At 46.4% G+C, this 15,667-nt stretch overlaps 1 protein-coding gene across 7 annotated transcripts in view; it reads left to right on the forward strand.

Annotated features, from left to right (window-relative positions):
* Positions 1–15,667, forward strand: part of FYB1 (FYN binding protein 1) — a 140,666-nt gene that overhangs the window by 41,151 nt on the left and 83,848 nt on the right. Inside the window, exon 1 of one of the 7 annotated variants that reach the window (XM_079796929.1) lies at positions 4,347–4,496. The exons of the other annotated variants lie outside the window; for them this stretch is intronic. The gene's annotated coding sequence lies outside the window, so the exon portion shown is untranslated. Of the gene's footprint in view, positions 1–4,346; positions 4,497–15,667 lie in introns of those variants that run through there. 7 annotated transcript variants of the gene reach the window in all.

Genomic DNA, 15,667 nt, shown 5'->3' on the forward strand with positions numbered 1-15,667 from the left:
GCTGCCGATCAGCTAGTTTTCTGCTTTCCTGAGGAGCAAAAAGGAAGAGCTGGTTAGGGGAAGGAGGAGGGGGTCAGAGGGAGGTAGGGTAGAGGAAAGTAGAAAAAAGACACCCTTTTTTTCACGTCTGAACCGGGAGCCCTTCTAGCACTCTGAGGGGAGGAAGGGGAAGCCGTTGTCAAAGTCAGAAAATAAGCAGAACCTGTTTCTTGGCTTCTCTCCTTCATGGCGATCCACTCCCGCCCTGACTGTCAGTATGTCCGGGTGTGGGTTTCTGACAGCAGACAGCCAACTCACTCTAGGAATACACACCTTGGATGACGTGGGATCGGGGCGTGATTGGCTTAAAGACAAAGCTCCTGACCACCAGGCATACTTTCAGAGGGTATGGGTTCATCTGTGCTTTACCTGCTGCTCCTTAGCCTGGGGCCTCTCCTGCCAGTTGCACTCCTGTGCTGAGCAAGCGGAAGACTGAAGCCCACCCCCTCTGTCATTGCACTACACCCAGATCCTTGAAGGGAAGGAAGCCATCAGTCTGTGATAAAGCCTGACACAAGGCCAGGTCATTTTCACGCCCAAACACGTCCATGCTTTGCTTTCTGAGCAAGTCCCTGGAGGCTTTAACGATGCAGCAGACCTGGCGTAGCCGCAGACTCAGGTCACCTCTCTCTCCTCAGAGGTGGCTAGATTGGCCGAAGACTTCATGTCTCTTACTCCTTTAAGAACTAGAATATTAATGGTATCATTTTTTAATTGAGGGGAAATAAGGGTTATCATTGCTGAAGTATAAGAACAATCGTAAGTACAACATTCTAATTTAGAGAGCAAACAAGCAAGCATGTCTATGAACAGGCCAATGCTTCAGGTAGTAATTAGATTGACCAGATAGAACTAGGATAAGATTTCTCAATCTGGGGTAGAGGGGAGGATGAGATGAGATAGGAAGAGTAAAAGAATTTGCCTGAATGATAAAAACAAAAATTCTGACATACTAAACAGATGCTGATACTGGCAGTGATGAGTTGAGTAAGCTGACTTCCTCCACCCACACTATGTAACTCACTAATTTCCCTCCTATAGTATTTTATTTCCTTGTGTTGTGCAATAGAGTTGCACAGGATGGGGGAGAAAAGGCATAGTATTCAAACCCACACAGAATGAGCTATTCATTGAGACCGTCATTTGCTTAGAATTTATTTTGCTGAGTGAGGGGGAGAGCATTGAGCATTTAATAAAGTATCCAGAAGCACTGAGGTGTTAGCTATCATTCTTCAGCACATGTAAGATATAACACTTGATTTAAGAAACCTTTGAATCATTCTTTTATTTTATTGCTCTGCTTTCCTTGTAATTTATGAAAAGCTTTAATAAATAACTACAATTTAATGAAAAATAGATATTCGAATAATAACCCAGTATTACATCATGCAAGTAATTTTTTCCTGCTCCACCTTTGGTTAACACCATCTCAAGAGGGATTATCTGTGAAGACAATATGCCCCTCATACTTTGTATTCTTTCCTCTAAATCAGGGGTGGGTAACATCTGTCCTGCGGGTTGTATAAGGCCCTCGAAATCATTTGGTCTGGCCTTGCCAAGGCATTAAGGACGAGTTAATTAAGTGTTTGACCAAATATAGCAAGCTAATTTTTCAGTTGATAATTTTGTTGTTGTTGTTAATTCTCACCCAAGGATATTTTTCAATTGATTTTTAGAAAGAGGAGGGAAAGGAAGAGACACAGAGAGAGAAACATTGATGTGAGAAAGACATATTGATTGGTTGCCTCATGCAGGCACCCCAACTGGGGCTGGGGATGGAGTCTGAAACCGAAGTGTGTGTCCTTGACTGGGATCAAACCCAGAACCCTTCAGTCTGTAGGCCAATGCTCTATCCACTGAGCCAAACCAGCTAGGGCTGAGTTGATAATTTTGTATGGCCTGCAGATAATGTTATAAATATCCTATCCAAATGGCCCTTGGCAGAAAAACAGTTCCCCATCCCTGTGAAGGGAAAAAGTACTACTGCTTAAAAGTCTTACATTAATTTGCTGGTTCAGAAAATTGGTTGCATATATCCAGAGTATACAGTAAAATAGGCTTTTGCATGTATTGATTATAAACCACGTAACATAAAGGGGCATGGGGAAAACCAAATGAAATTTTTATCATTATCATATTATTGTTATAAAAAAATAGATTATTGCACAATTTTCCTTTGTGAGAAACACTTATATAAAAATAGAACAAAAGGAAGGGTTATTTTTACATAATAAGGTAGATTTGAGAGAGTAGCTATACTTCCTTTTACTTCAGGAATGTATAACTATGTTACTAAACTCTCCTCATGGCTTTTTATTAAATCTTCAAACCTTTCAGACACTGTCAGCAAACAATACTACCATCCAATTCAAATAAAACATTCAAATTTTAAAAATACAATCTTTGCAAATATGTACATTTCTTCTCCCTCATTTTGGAAAGCAAAATGTACCTCTTCCTCTCAGAGGTATAAATTGTTAGACTTACCTTTTCCTGGGATAAATGCATTAAAAAAAAAAAAAAAGCATCTGCTCAACACACCAGGAAGCCACTCTCAGCCTCTAATAAAATAATTCACTCAACAGTGTTTATAAAGCACCTGCAGTGGGCCAGGCATTGTCCTGGGAGCTAGGAATCAAAGAGAAATAAGAGCCTTAAGCTGGGTTGGCTCAGGGGATAGAGCGTCAACCTGCAGACTGAAGGGTCCCAGGTTCGATTCCAGTCAAGGGCACATGCCTGGGTTGCAGGCTCAATCCCCAGTAGGGGGCGTGCAGGAGGCAGCTGATCAATGATTCTCTCTCATCATTGCTGTTTCTCTTTCCCTCTCTCTTCCTCTCTGAAATAAATAAAAATATATTTTTTAAAGACAAATAAGATATAGTCTCCACCTTTAAACAGCTCAAGGTCTAGTGCGAGAAGCATAGCTGTCTCCAATAACTAAAAACACTACAGGAGCCAGAGAGCGAGGGTGCCTGACCTGATCTTGAGGGGCTGAGTTAGAAGGAGGTGATTCCTACACTGAGTTTTGGGGCATGAATACGAGTTAACCAGGTGGGGGAAAAAGAGAGGAGGTGCATTCCATGGGGGCAAGGCAAATTCTGGATTTGGGGGAGGGGTTTTGTTTTATTTCAGCCTCACAGGGGAGTTAGACTGACTTTTAAAAGTGAACATTTCTTCTCTTTCTCCCTTTCTTTACTGCCCTCATAACCATCCAGCAAAATTCAGAGATGGTAGAGCGCTCCCTGGGGCAGGGCCCAGGCTCCTCCTGACTTCTGGCTCTGCCATCCCTGGAGCAGTGCCCTACGTCATCAATGAACCGGATGGCTCAGGCCCACAGAGCTGTCCTGCCTGCAGGGAGGGGAAGTTCCACCCAGTAGCTACAGAAATCTCTTCGGCTTTGATCCCATTAGCCAAAACTTAGTCATCTAGTGGCCAGAAGGGCTCGACAATGTTCTATTCAGTTTCGTTGTACTCCTGGCTCAAAAGCAAGAATTCCCTTACTATAGAACAGACGTTGGCAAACTTTTTTTGCAAAGGGCCAGAGAGTATTTTCGGCTACGTAGAGTCTTGGTTATGTATTGTTGTTCTTCTTTTGTGTTTTGTTTTGTTTTTGTTTTTTTGCAACTCTTTAAAAATACAAAAACCATTCTTCGCTTGAGAGACTGCAAAACAAGCCGTAAGCCAGGTTGCCGTCGTTTTCCAATCCCCCCTATAGACAGAGGATGAGTGTTTGGGGAGGAGTGTGGCCATCTCCGGCATGAGCCGTACAAGATTACAAACCACTCAGAGGAACAGCCTTGACTGTTCACCTGTCTCATCTCAGCTTCGTGCTTGGCCCATGCAGTAGGCGCTTAATGTTCATGACTGATGAGTCCATGAATGAATGAATGAATGAATGAATGGTAAAGGAGGTTAATTTACCAAAAACAATTTGTTAACATCCCACCCGGTTCCAATGGTGGTCTCTTAGCATGGATTTTTATTTGAATATTCCTCGTATGGGGGTGGACTTCCCTAACTGACCTCCACGGCAGGAGACAGCACTGCTATGCAAACAGATCGCAGAGCCAAAGCCTTCTGGCTTCTCCCCACATGCCCTGGTGGCAGGCAGGTTTTGGTTTTGCTCTTTAAAATATCACGTGCTTGGTGGGAATGTCAGCAGAAGTGTCCAGGCTGAATAGGCACTTTCCACTTCCCCTCTCTCTCCTCCTTCTTGCTCAATATCCTGAGGACATAATAGCACTTTTCTTGTCTAAGTCAGCCTGGTGGGGGGAGGGCGAGGAGGATCACTCAGCCATTCCCCTGGACATCCCCGAGGCCAGGCCCCAGAAGGGGCCACAGTCCTTGGATTCCCCGTGCCGAGCAGACACAACAGCCAAAAGTGAGAGGGTGCCCGCCCTGGCCCAGGAAAACCCACTGCAGGAGGCCCCGCTCCCACCTCCTTCTGCCGGAGTCAGGTAACAGCTGTGCCCAGGTTTCTTCTCTCAAATAAGTGTGCCATTTTCTTTACAGCAGGAAAAGGTGCCCCCTCCAGATTCGGGCGGCACAGACTGTGCTGCTGGCTGGGAAGGCTGAAAGAGAGGCACGTTGGGTTGGAAGGCAGCTGGAGAGGCGGAAGTCAGGCAGGAAAACCCAGCCTCATTGTAGCAGAAGGGTGATCGGCAGATAAAAGTGTGTCATCGGCCGCTTTGTAACTGGATAGGGCCTCTCACGTGTTCCTCTTCCAACCGCTGGTGCCGCTGGGATGAGATGAAGGCTTGCCCCAAACCAGACACGGAATCCCATTGGGCACAGACAGCTTGCTTCATCCTGCTCCTGACAGCGCGTGCTCATCCGTCTTTTGTGATGAGAAGGAACAAGTTTCTTTTCCCCTGAACCTTAAGATCTGGCCGGGGGTGGGGATTCATGCGAAATTTCTACACAGATGAGAAGAGGGGGTCTGCTGCTGCCATCAACCAACCCTGCCTTCTCGCGGGAATCCCAGGAAATGGATGGCAGAGGGCTGCAAATCCTCTCGGGAAGCATTTCAGAGCAGCAGTAACTCCCACATTTGGTTAGGACCTTTGGCTCTCTTGTATGAATTGCTGCCTCTTCTAAAGAATTCACAAGGTCTTGTTCCGCCCCCCCTCCTTTAAGTAAACTCATAGTGCAGTAATTAAAAGGAGAGGAGGGGCCTCTGATTCTGCCCTCTACCGGCTGTGTGACTTTGGGGGAGTCACTTAACCTCTCTGTGCCTCAGTGTCCTCCTCTGACATAATGAGGATAATAATAGCACTAACCACCAAGACCGTTTTGGCTCAGTGGATAGAGCGTCGGCCTTCGGACTCAAGGGTCCCAGGTTCGATTCCGGTCAAGGGCATGTACCTTGGTTGCGGGCACATTCCCAGTAGGGGGTGTACAAGAGGCAGCTGATCAATGTCTCTCTCTCATCGATGTTTCTAACTCTCTATCCCTCTCTCTTCCTCTCTGTAAAAAATCAATAAAATATAAATAATAATAATAGCACTAACCTCAGAGAGCCGTTGTAAGTATAAAAATTACATACATTTATTGTGTGATAACATATAATACTAGAGTATTTGCCATTTTTGATATTTTGGCATCAGAGAGATTACTCTGTGTAGGAAAATACGTGGGTCTGTGAACACAGGCAAAGTCATGACTGAGCTTTCCTGCCCCGTGCTGAGGCTGTCAGAGAGGTTTTACTGAGATTAATCTACAAGGCGAGGCACAAACTTCAAATAGTCTAACGCCCCAAGAAATTAATGATGAATGATAGGGGAAGGGTGGGGGGGGGGTTTCTTTTCAATAAAACCACATCTTAAAAATGCTCTGTGAAAGGTGATCATGAGTATCCAAGGAACTGAGCTGTGTTCAAGGGACCCCCTGGAGAGGTCAGCCTTCTCTTTCACAGAGAAAAGCCTGCGAAGGATTTCCTGCCTCTTGGGAACTTATTTGAAAGGCTCAGATCCACGCTGCCCACTTGCCCTTTGCATCCGTGTGTTTAACTACTGTGGGCTTCAAATGCTCCCCGGCTCCTGCCCACATCCAGAGGCCCCTTCCCTGGATTCCGAGCTCAGAAAGGCTGGTTTCTGGGGAAATCCTACAGCCTTGAAAGTTATGGCCACCTCAGGGGGCAGCCACACTGCCACCTAGTGGTCTGGGTGCTAAGTGCAGGCGATTGCTTTGAAGCTTTTTCTAGTCCTAAGGTGCCCATAGAATCAGGTTTTCCCTCCCTTTGTATGCATGTTAGCAAGAGAGGTCAGGGGAAGTAGGCAGAATATTCCATTTGTTTGGTGTGTTAGCAGAAGCTGCCTCGGTGGACATTCTAAGAACAAGAACGTGGGGGAGGACGGTGGCGCACTGGCCTGGTTTAGGCTGCGGTCCCAGGGGTTGTGGTTGAGACTGTGGCTCCAGACTCAAGATCTGAGTTTGAACGGGGGCTCTGTCACTCACCTGCTGTGAGTCTTGGGTGAATTACCACGCCGCCCCCACACTTTGGTTCCCGTATCTGTAAAGTGGGGATAACAGTAACCTCTTCACGGTTTGCTGTGGGCTCCGCGCCCAGAAGGCAGCCCAGGAGCCCCCTGCTGTTGGTGGGGCTGTGCCTGGGAAACAGCTGCAGTAGAAGCTGCGACCCCACAGGTCACGCAGCTCAGGGCAGTGGGAAGCCCAGTGGCTGCACAAGGAGACCCAGAGTCCAGTCTTGTGACTTCGCAAAGGTCACTTACCCTGTTTCCTTTTCTGTAAAATGCAGAGCTTGAGTTAGCTGATGTTTAGGAAATTTTTCTTTCTCAAACACTATGATTCTAAGGTAATGTTTATTATCTTCTTTTCTTTTCTTTTCTTTTCTCCTCCTCCTCCTCCTCCTCCTCCTCCTCCTTCTTCTTCTTCTTCTTTTTCTTCTTCTTTTTCCTGCAAAGAGCTTTACTGGTTCCATTTGGTCCGATGCATACGAGATGGCTCCAGGGAGGTTAAAATAGTGGCTAGTGCTTTTGGGGAGTGGCTCGGGTAAAAGTCAGACACCAGGGGAATGCAGAGGGTCCCCTCAAAGGCCTCTGGGCTCCAAAGGCTCCTGGTCATGCTAGGGTGAGCCTTTCTAAGAGATACTGGCCCAGCCGAGCCTGGGGGGGCAGCCTGCGGAGGTGAGTCAGGTGTCGCCCATCTTCTTATGAAAGACTGAAGTGGTTCTCCAGGAAATCACAGAGCTGAGGGTCTGCGCGGGCAGAGCCCAGGGCCTGCAGCTCCAGAAGGAACTGGCTCGGGTTCCTCTCCAAGGCCGTGGCAGCTTCCCTGGCGTCCTGAGTGTCACCCACTCATCTTGGGGAGACTTCAGCACGTCCACGTCCGGGAAGAGGATGCAGACACCGAGCTGGTTTTGCATCTTTTTTGTTGTCGTTGTTAATCCTCACCCGAGGATATTTTTTTTCCATTGATTTTTAGAGAGAGGATGGGAGGGGGAAGAGAAACAGAGAGAGAAGCATCACTGTGAGAGAGACACATCGATTGGTTTCCCTCTGCACGCTCCCTGGTGGGGGCTGAGCCTGCAAACGAGGTACATGCCCTTCACTGGAATCAAACCCACCACCCTTCAGCGGGCAGGCTGACACTCTATCCACTGAGCCCAAGATGGGTTGGGTCAGAGAGCATGGAAAATTTCCCCTGGGGATAACTCTACCATACCCTCTGCTTTCCCTATCTTCCCCGCAAAATAGACTATTCAAAATACATTTGTTTACCCTGTTATTCCTACCCACCAGGGCAGGTTTTGCATAGTTAAGAGATACTCAGCGCCCTTTCCCTTCTTCTCTGCCAACTCACAGAAGAAGCGGCCCACGCCCTCCAAAGCCACATTGTCACTGCGGAAATAGAAGCCCAGAGGGAAGTGGGTGTGGGAGGCCCACAGGTGCAGGTTGGAAAGGTGGTTGATGCAGCCTCCACCTCTGTGGAATAATTCTGACAAATCTGGGAGCTCATGTTGTTTGGCAATAAGAAGTTAATGTAGGAAGAAAGAAAGAAAAGAAAGAAAGAAGAAAGAAAGAAAGAAAGAAAGAAAGAAAGAAAGAAAGAAAGAAAGAAAGAAAGAAAGGAAGGAAGGAAGGAAGGAAGAGGGAGAGAGAGAGAGAGAGAGAGAGAGAGAGAGAGAGAGAGAGAAGTATTGTCTGGTTTCAGAAGCTGAGGTGGTTCTGAAGGTGATGACGGGAAAGACGCTGGAGGGTGGTCAGGTGTCCCTGGGTCTGTTCCACCCAAATACTGTTGGAGCAAGAGGCAAATCAAATAAAAATATGAGGATCAGAGCAAGACAGATCCAGGATCCTAGAGGATCCAGGTTTTTAATCATTTTTGTTACCTGTATACACCATGGGATGCCACGCCCTCCCAGTAGTAGCTATGGCTGGCTGGGCTGGTGATTCTCCATAAAGAAACCCTTTGAAGAGCACAGCAAGAGGGGGTTGGGTCAGTGTGGTGTAGTTTTTTATTGTTTTTATTCATATTAGAAATTTGGCATTGACCCATTGTTGTCTTTTTGCCACACTTAAGTCATTTAAAATGTTATAGAAGTTTTAAAAAACATTTGAATGAAATGAACATATTGCTGGACAATAAAATGTTCATATATAAGCATGATCTTATTGAAATGCTATTTTCTCCTCCTTTTTGAATCACTTCCATTGTATTTACCAATCACTATAACTCAGACAAAAAGAAAGAAAACATGTCACCATGGGAAAATATTGAAGCAATTTTATTATTTACAGCATTTCCATTTAATTTAATAATTCTCAAAAAATAGTAAACTATTTTTTTTCTAAATGTTTGTATTGTGGTAAAATATCTGAAACATAAAATTTGCCTGTTTAATTAAAAGGAAAAACATTTTAAAACAATAAGTAAATCCCTGTGGTATTTTTATTCTTAGAAAACCATTTAGTATTTAGAAAATTACAGAACAGGAAGAGATTTTGGTTTGTTTCATTTTTTATTCTATTCTTTGAATTAACCATAGATGCAAACTTTTTTTTTCTTATCTATCATCTGGACAGAAAAGTCTATTTTATATGAATGCATTGCCATCTATCTCATTTTCGCCATGGGCCTTCCCAAATCATAGCCTCATTCCCTAGTCATATTGGTTCACACCCTCAGCCTCCCTCTGGTAATGAGTTCCAAACTAAAGCCAGGTGAACCATAAATACCATCCCAGGGTGACAATGGCTGAACCAGAATGGGGCACTAGGCCTCTGAAATGCTGGTTGGATGACTCATGTCTGCCTCAGTGGATAGTTTGGGGGAAAAGAAACTTAATAGAGTTGTCTGCTTAAATATCCCACCCCTGCAGCAACACATGCATAGACCAATCATCAAAAAAGCAAGCAGAATTGTTTGTCTCCTCTTACTTGTTTCCCCTTTCCAGAATGCCTGTGATGTTTCAAAGTCAATCAGATGTTTTGGCTTAGAGCCCTACTCTGTCCCCTACTCTTGCTCTGTTTACTTGCTTATCTCAGATCTGCTATGATCACCTCCATGCACAAAACAAAAATGTTAACAGGCACCTATAATGATTAGGGATTCTTGGACAGAAGGTCAATTACTAGGGTTAACAGAAGATGTTTGGGATCAGAAGGAAACTATTAAAAGAATTTAAATTCAAAATAGTAACTATACAAGAAAAAAAGAAAGGCATGATTTCTATGGTTTATTGACACAGAATTTAGAGTGAGAAGACCTAGGTTCAATACTCCTTCCTACCACATGCTTGCACTTAGTTTAGCCTTCTATCAAAATAAGAAATAACCAGGACAGCCCAATGAGATGCTGTATGTAAAAGTTTGTTTTAAAATGTGATTAATAGCCCTAGTCAGTTTGGCTCAGTGGATAGAGCATTGGCCTGCAGACCGAAGGGTCCTGGGTTCAATTCCGGTCAAAGGCACATACGTTGGTTGCAGGCTTCTCCCGAACCCGGGCCCTGGTCAGGGCACATGCAGGAGGCAACCAGTTGGTGTATTTCTCTCACATTGATATTTCTCTGTCTTTCCCTCTCTCTTCCACTATCTCTAAAAATTAATAGAAAAAATATCCTGGGCGGAGGATTAAAAAAAGTAATTAATAGTTCTAATAATAAAATTAGCAATCCTATGTAATAAAAGGCTAATATGCCAATAGACTGAACAGTGGAACAACTAAACAACCAAGCAACCGATCGCTATGACATGCGCTGACCACCAGGGGGCGCTCGCAAAACATGGCGGGCATCGGCAGCAGGTGGCAGAGCACAGAACATGTTGGGCGTCAGCCACAGTGGGATGGTGGAGCAGGTGAGCAGGGGCGCCAGACCAAGGCGAGGCACCGGTCGCTGTCATCAGGGTGAGCCTCTGGTGGTTACTGAAAATTCTTTGCTCCTGCATGCTGCTGTCCCACCCAGCGGTCCCGCCCAGCACTCGCACCTGCTGCTGAGGCCATCCCTGCACGCACCCACTGCTGGCACTGGAGCCACTGCTCACACCCACTGCCAGCGCCCGGCACTGGTCCTGATCGCTCAGCGCCATCAGCAGGTACAAGCAGCAACTGCTGGCCCTGATCACCCCTGAGGGCTTTTCCACCTCCCCCTGCTCCTGAGGGGTGATCAGGGCAGCAGCAGCCACTCACACCTGCTGAGGGCGCCGGCCCCACTCTCACCCACTGCTGGTGCGGGCCCCAATCGCTCTGTGCCTTCAGTGGGTGCGAGTGGGGCCAGCACCATCAGCGCATGGGAGCAGCAGTTGCAGGAGCGGGGCTGCCAGCAGAGAGGGGACTGGGGGCCGCGGCGGGAGGGTCCGGGCCCCCGCCCCTGTGCCCACTGCAGCCTTGCGGCCCACAGTTTCTTTCAAGGTTCACAAGTTCATGCACTGGGCCCCTAGTAAGTGTATAATAACCAACTCCAGAATTTTTTGCTAACTATACAAGTGTACATGTTTGGGGGGCAGACTGTTGAGATCATTGTACCCTGGAATAAGTGATCTTAATAAAACACAGACTTTGCACTAGATAATGGCAAAGTGCCATACACTGGAGCTAGGAGTCACAGCACGCTCAGAAGAAATGAATGGATAGTGAAGATCCAGAGTAGCTGAAGCCATCACGCACCTGGGAAAGGTGAGGGGGCGTGGGAAAGGGGTGGCTAGGTGCTGAGAACAGGATATACACCATGAAAGGCTTGAAATTTTGAACATCACAACTTTAACGAGAAAAGGTGCAACCTACAGTAAAGAGCCATGATGAGAGAGATGAGCGAACTTGCTTGTCTCATGGTGGAGTCTTGTTGCTATGACTTATATGGGAGAAACAGTGAGGTAAGAGGTGTGAGGTGACCATATTTTTCATCCTGATTACTCAATACTGAATGCAATATCTTCAAAGAGTAAAAGGAGAAGAGGTAGAGTGGGAATGGAGGAAGTTAGAGAGAGGGTTCCACATCATCATATTCTGTGGAGTGAGGTTTCAAAATAGTATCCGTCTCTCTTTGTGGAATCTTCCATAATCCTCCATTTCTACTATCCAGTTTTTACTTTCCTCACATCCAACTGTGGATCCCACGTTGACAAGCAGCTGCCACCTATCTTGATTCATTTATTGAGTCTTCCTCTTCTAATCCTCCTCACACAGGACTTTTCACATGCTGGGAAGGAAGTCTCTAGAAATCCCCACAGAGCCTCATACCCCTGCCCCCACCCCGCTCCATGTAGACCATACACTTTCAGTTTCTAACTTCTCATCAAGGACAGAAGGAACTTGCTGCCCAGACTGGGGTGTGTGTGTGTGTGTGTGTGTGTGTGTGTGTGTGTGTGTGTGTGTTGATGTGGGTTCAGAGGGATTTGGGTGCTGAAAAAAAAGGGAACATAATATTTCTATTTTGTTTTTCCCATGTCAAACAGTATCTCTCTGCCATCAAAAATTTTTATTTTAAATATCATGTGTTTAGCAAAGTGGGTTTTCTTTTGCTGCTTCATATTATGAAAATGGAATAAGTGTAAGAAGTAGTAGATGAAATTAAGATCTCTTTGAGTTGACAAAGTTGGAGGTACAGGGAAAATGACAGGAATTACATTATGGTGTGTGTACGTTGAATATTACCCTCACATCCAAATAAGTCATTAGTAAGATATCGATGAAGACAACTTTCAGTTATCTCCATCTTCACTAGTCAAAATGTAAGTGACTCTCCTCCAATTTGGTATATTTAATTAATTCAGGGTAAGTAAATTATATCCTAAGCAAATATAAACTAAATTTGCTGGAAAATTATATAAAAACAGAATAACAAAAATAAGTAGTTTCAGGACTGTTTTTGGTGTTCTGTACTCTCTACATCCTGTCACCATTCCATCAGCATCAAGAAGTCAAAAACTTATAGCAAAGCAAATGCCAGAAACACATGCAAAGTCACATCAACTTCCTCATCCATTTATGCATACGCCATCAAAGTCAACACTGTATTTGTGCAAAAGCGATTTGGTAGAATAACCAGGAAGAAAAGGCGACAATTTGTATCATGATGGTGACTTTCAAGCTCTTGGTCTTTAAAGACAGAGTGTACACAAAAGCCTAACTGATCAGTACACGTGAGAGTTCAAGGTGACAGTCTGTGCAAGGTGGGCCATCACCATCTGAGCTTTACCACTTGCTGAACCATCTTGCTTTCTCATTTCAATTTACCCCAGAAGAGAGAACCCAGAAGGAGCCGGGAAAGGGTCAGAGGAGCAGGTGCCTGAGCGAACACGCAGGGCATGATGGTAACACAGGGACATCTGCAGAGGTTTTCTCAGGCCATTTCCTGAGGGAACCCCGCGCACATGGCTCCCAGAGAGACCGCCCTCTGTGCTCTGCCATGTGTTTTCTCCTTCCTGCGTTACACCTGAGAGCACAGAGCTGGCCACTGGGGTTGCCTGCCGTTCCATCTCCATGCTCACAGGTCAGGGGTTGTCACAACCAAGGCTAACCCTGATGTCTCCACCACTCGCCCCTCCTGCCTGTGCCCTGGCCCAGTTGGCAGCAGCCTGCTCCTACCCCAACAACACAATTTGTGGTGAGAGGCACGTTCCCACATCCTCTTGAAGAGGGGCCTGGTGCTCTCTCCAGCCTCAGAGGCTCAGCCAACTGGAATCCTTCACAGAGCATTCGCCAAGGAGTAGAGACTGTTAGGCAGAGAGTTCTTAAACATAGATCCATGACTGGGGTTCAACACTCTTTAAGAAGCTTAGGAAGTCATTTCTCCAACAGTGATCTCTGGGCTCAAGCATGGTGAAATTCAAGTCTAGTCAGCCCATCAACCACTCTGTATGAATACGTGACCCACAGAGTTTATTCATGTATTATTGCTTATTCATTATTATTTTATTATTTTCCATATGAACAGCTGTAAACCTAATTTGCCCTCACCCAGTATTATGGAAAGAAATGTGCCAGGTATCAGGGGAGTGCTTGTTTGGGTGGGTGGTGGCAGAGGGGTGCTTTCTTGAAGAAAAGAAATAAAACAGGTCCCTGCTTTTACATCTCATTGGGGAAACAGAGTACACACATTTAAGCATATAAATCTTTAGACCGTGTTGATAAGGATGAAAAAGTTTAGTGCAGTTTTATTATCTACTAGAGGCCTGGTGCATGGAATCGTGCACTGGTGAGGTCCCTCGGCTTGGCCTTCAGGGATTGGCCCACACCAGCAGTCCTACATCCCCTGAGGGATGGATGTAGTAGTGCACAAAGTGGCAGGTGGCCTGGGAGGAGCCCAAGCCCAGGCCAGGTGCCACGCCACTCCCGCTCATCCTGGCCCCACTGTGCCTGCCACTGCCACCGCTTGGTAGGCTCACTGCCATTCCGCTGCAGTCTCTGTGCACCCGTCCTAGGGCGATACCAGCACGCCCATGACCAAGAAGTGGCTGCAGGCTCGTGCGCAGTCAGTCTCGATGCCGGTCCCGATCTTGGTCCCAGTCTGGATGGGGGAGGAGTATGCAGGGGGAGTGTCCGCGGGAGAGGCTCACGCTGCCACAGCTGCACTTGCCAGCCATGAGCCTAGCATCTGGCGCCCGTTGGTCAGCTGAGTGGCAGCTGTGTTGAGCGTCTTCACACTGGTTGGTCAGTGTGCATCATAGCTACCAGTCGACGGGTCAACCTGTCGAATGGTTGCTTAGGCTTTTATATATATAGATGGTGGAACTTACCATCTACCATCAAGTACTGCCTTTCAGCCAACTTCCATTAACTCGATTTTCACAGCTAAAAACAATTTGAGTACTTTTGTTATGTAATTGCTAAGAATAAAGAGTTCTTAAAAAGTTGATTTTCATATTAAAACTAGTGGCCCGGTGCATGGATTCGTGCACATTGAAAAGAACTTAATTAGAAGAAATATTTTAATATCACTACTCACCCTTTCTCTATAATGGAAGTGTCAACCAAATTCATGGTCAACAATGACAGATTGAAACACACACGTGTGATTGGCACCAGCGAGAGCTTTATATATATCATACATGCGAGTGTCAACATTTATTTTTAAACTAGAGGCCCGGTACATAAATTTGTGCATGGGTGGGGTCCCTCTGGGTGGCCTGCAGGGATCAGGCCAAAACCCGCAGTCCAACACTGCCTGCAGCTCCTACCTGCCACGCCCGCTCATCCCGGCCCCACTGTGTCTGCCGTGGGCTCCAGCCCAATCAGTCCCAATCAGGAGAGGCTCGCACTGCCAGAGTAGTGCTCACCAGCCATGAGCCCTGTGCCTGGCGCCCTCCCAAAGGGAGTGACCTGCGGGATCGGGCTGAAACCGGCTCTCTGACATCCCCCGAGGGGTCCCAGATTGCGAGAGGGAGCAGGCCAGTCTGAGGGACCCCACTGGTGCACGATTGGGCTGGGGAGGGACTGCAGGAGTACTCCAGGGTGTGTCTGGCCCATCTAGCTCAGTCCCGATTGGCCGGACCCCAGCAGCAAGCTAGCCTACCGGCCAGAGCATCTGCCCTGTGGTCAGTACACATCATAGCGGCTGGTCAACTGTCTGCCCCCTGGTGGTCAGTGCACGTCATAGCAAGCGGTTGAGCAGCCTTAGCATATCATTAGCATATTACGCTTTGATTGGTTGTTCGGTTGCTCTGCCATTTGGTCTATTTGCATATTACCCTTTTATTATATAGGATTGCCAGTGCACATCATATGTACTGGCCGGTCGGTCAATCGGACAGACGGATGGTTGGTCACTTAGCCTTTTATATATATATATGACAGTTCCCTTTTCCAAGTTTACTAGGTATAGCAAATCAAGTCTCTTTAGAGAAAAAAGACAAGTTACCACTCTGCGCGTATGTGTGTGTGTATTCAGAGGACATGATCATGAGGAACATAGCTGTTACTTTATTTGACCTAGACAACATAAACCAGTGAGGCTGAATATTATGGCAGCTCAGACAGATGCTTGAGTCTATTACACATTCTCACCAACTTCTTTCCTACCTCAGGGCTGGTAAGTCATCTGGCTTCACAAAGAACCTTGTCTCTTCCCAGTCTTTTTGTAATGTCAGTCAGTCTGGATGAGGGATGCCCGGTGGTCTAGAGCAGCAGTTGCCAACCTTTCGGACCTCACGAACCACCAGTGGTCCGCAGA

The sequence above is a fragment of the Cnephaeus nilssonii genome (assembly GCF_951640355.1).
Source record: "Cnephaeus nilssonii genome assembly, chromosome: 2".
Taxonomy (NCBI): Eukaryota; Metazoa; Chordata; class Mammalia; order Chiroptera; family Vespertilionidae; genus Cnephaeus; species Cnephaeus nilssonii.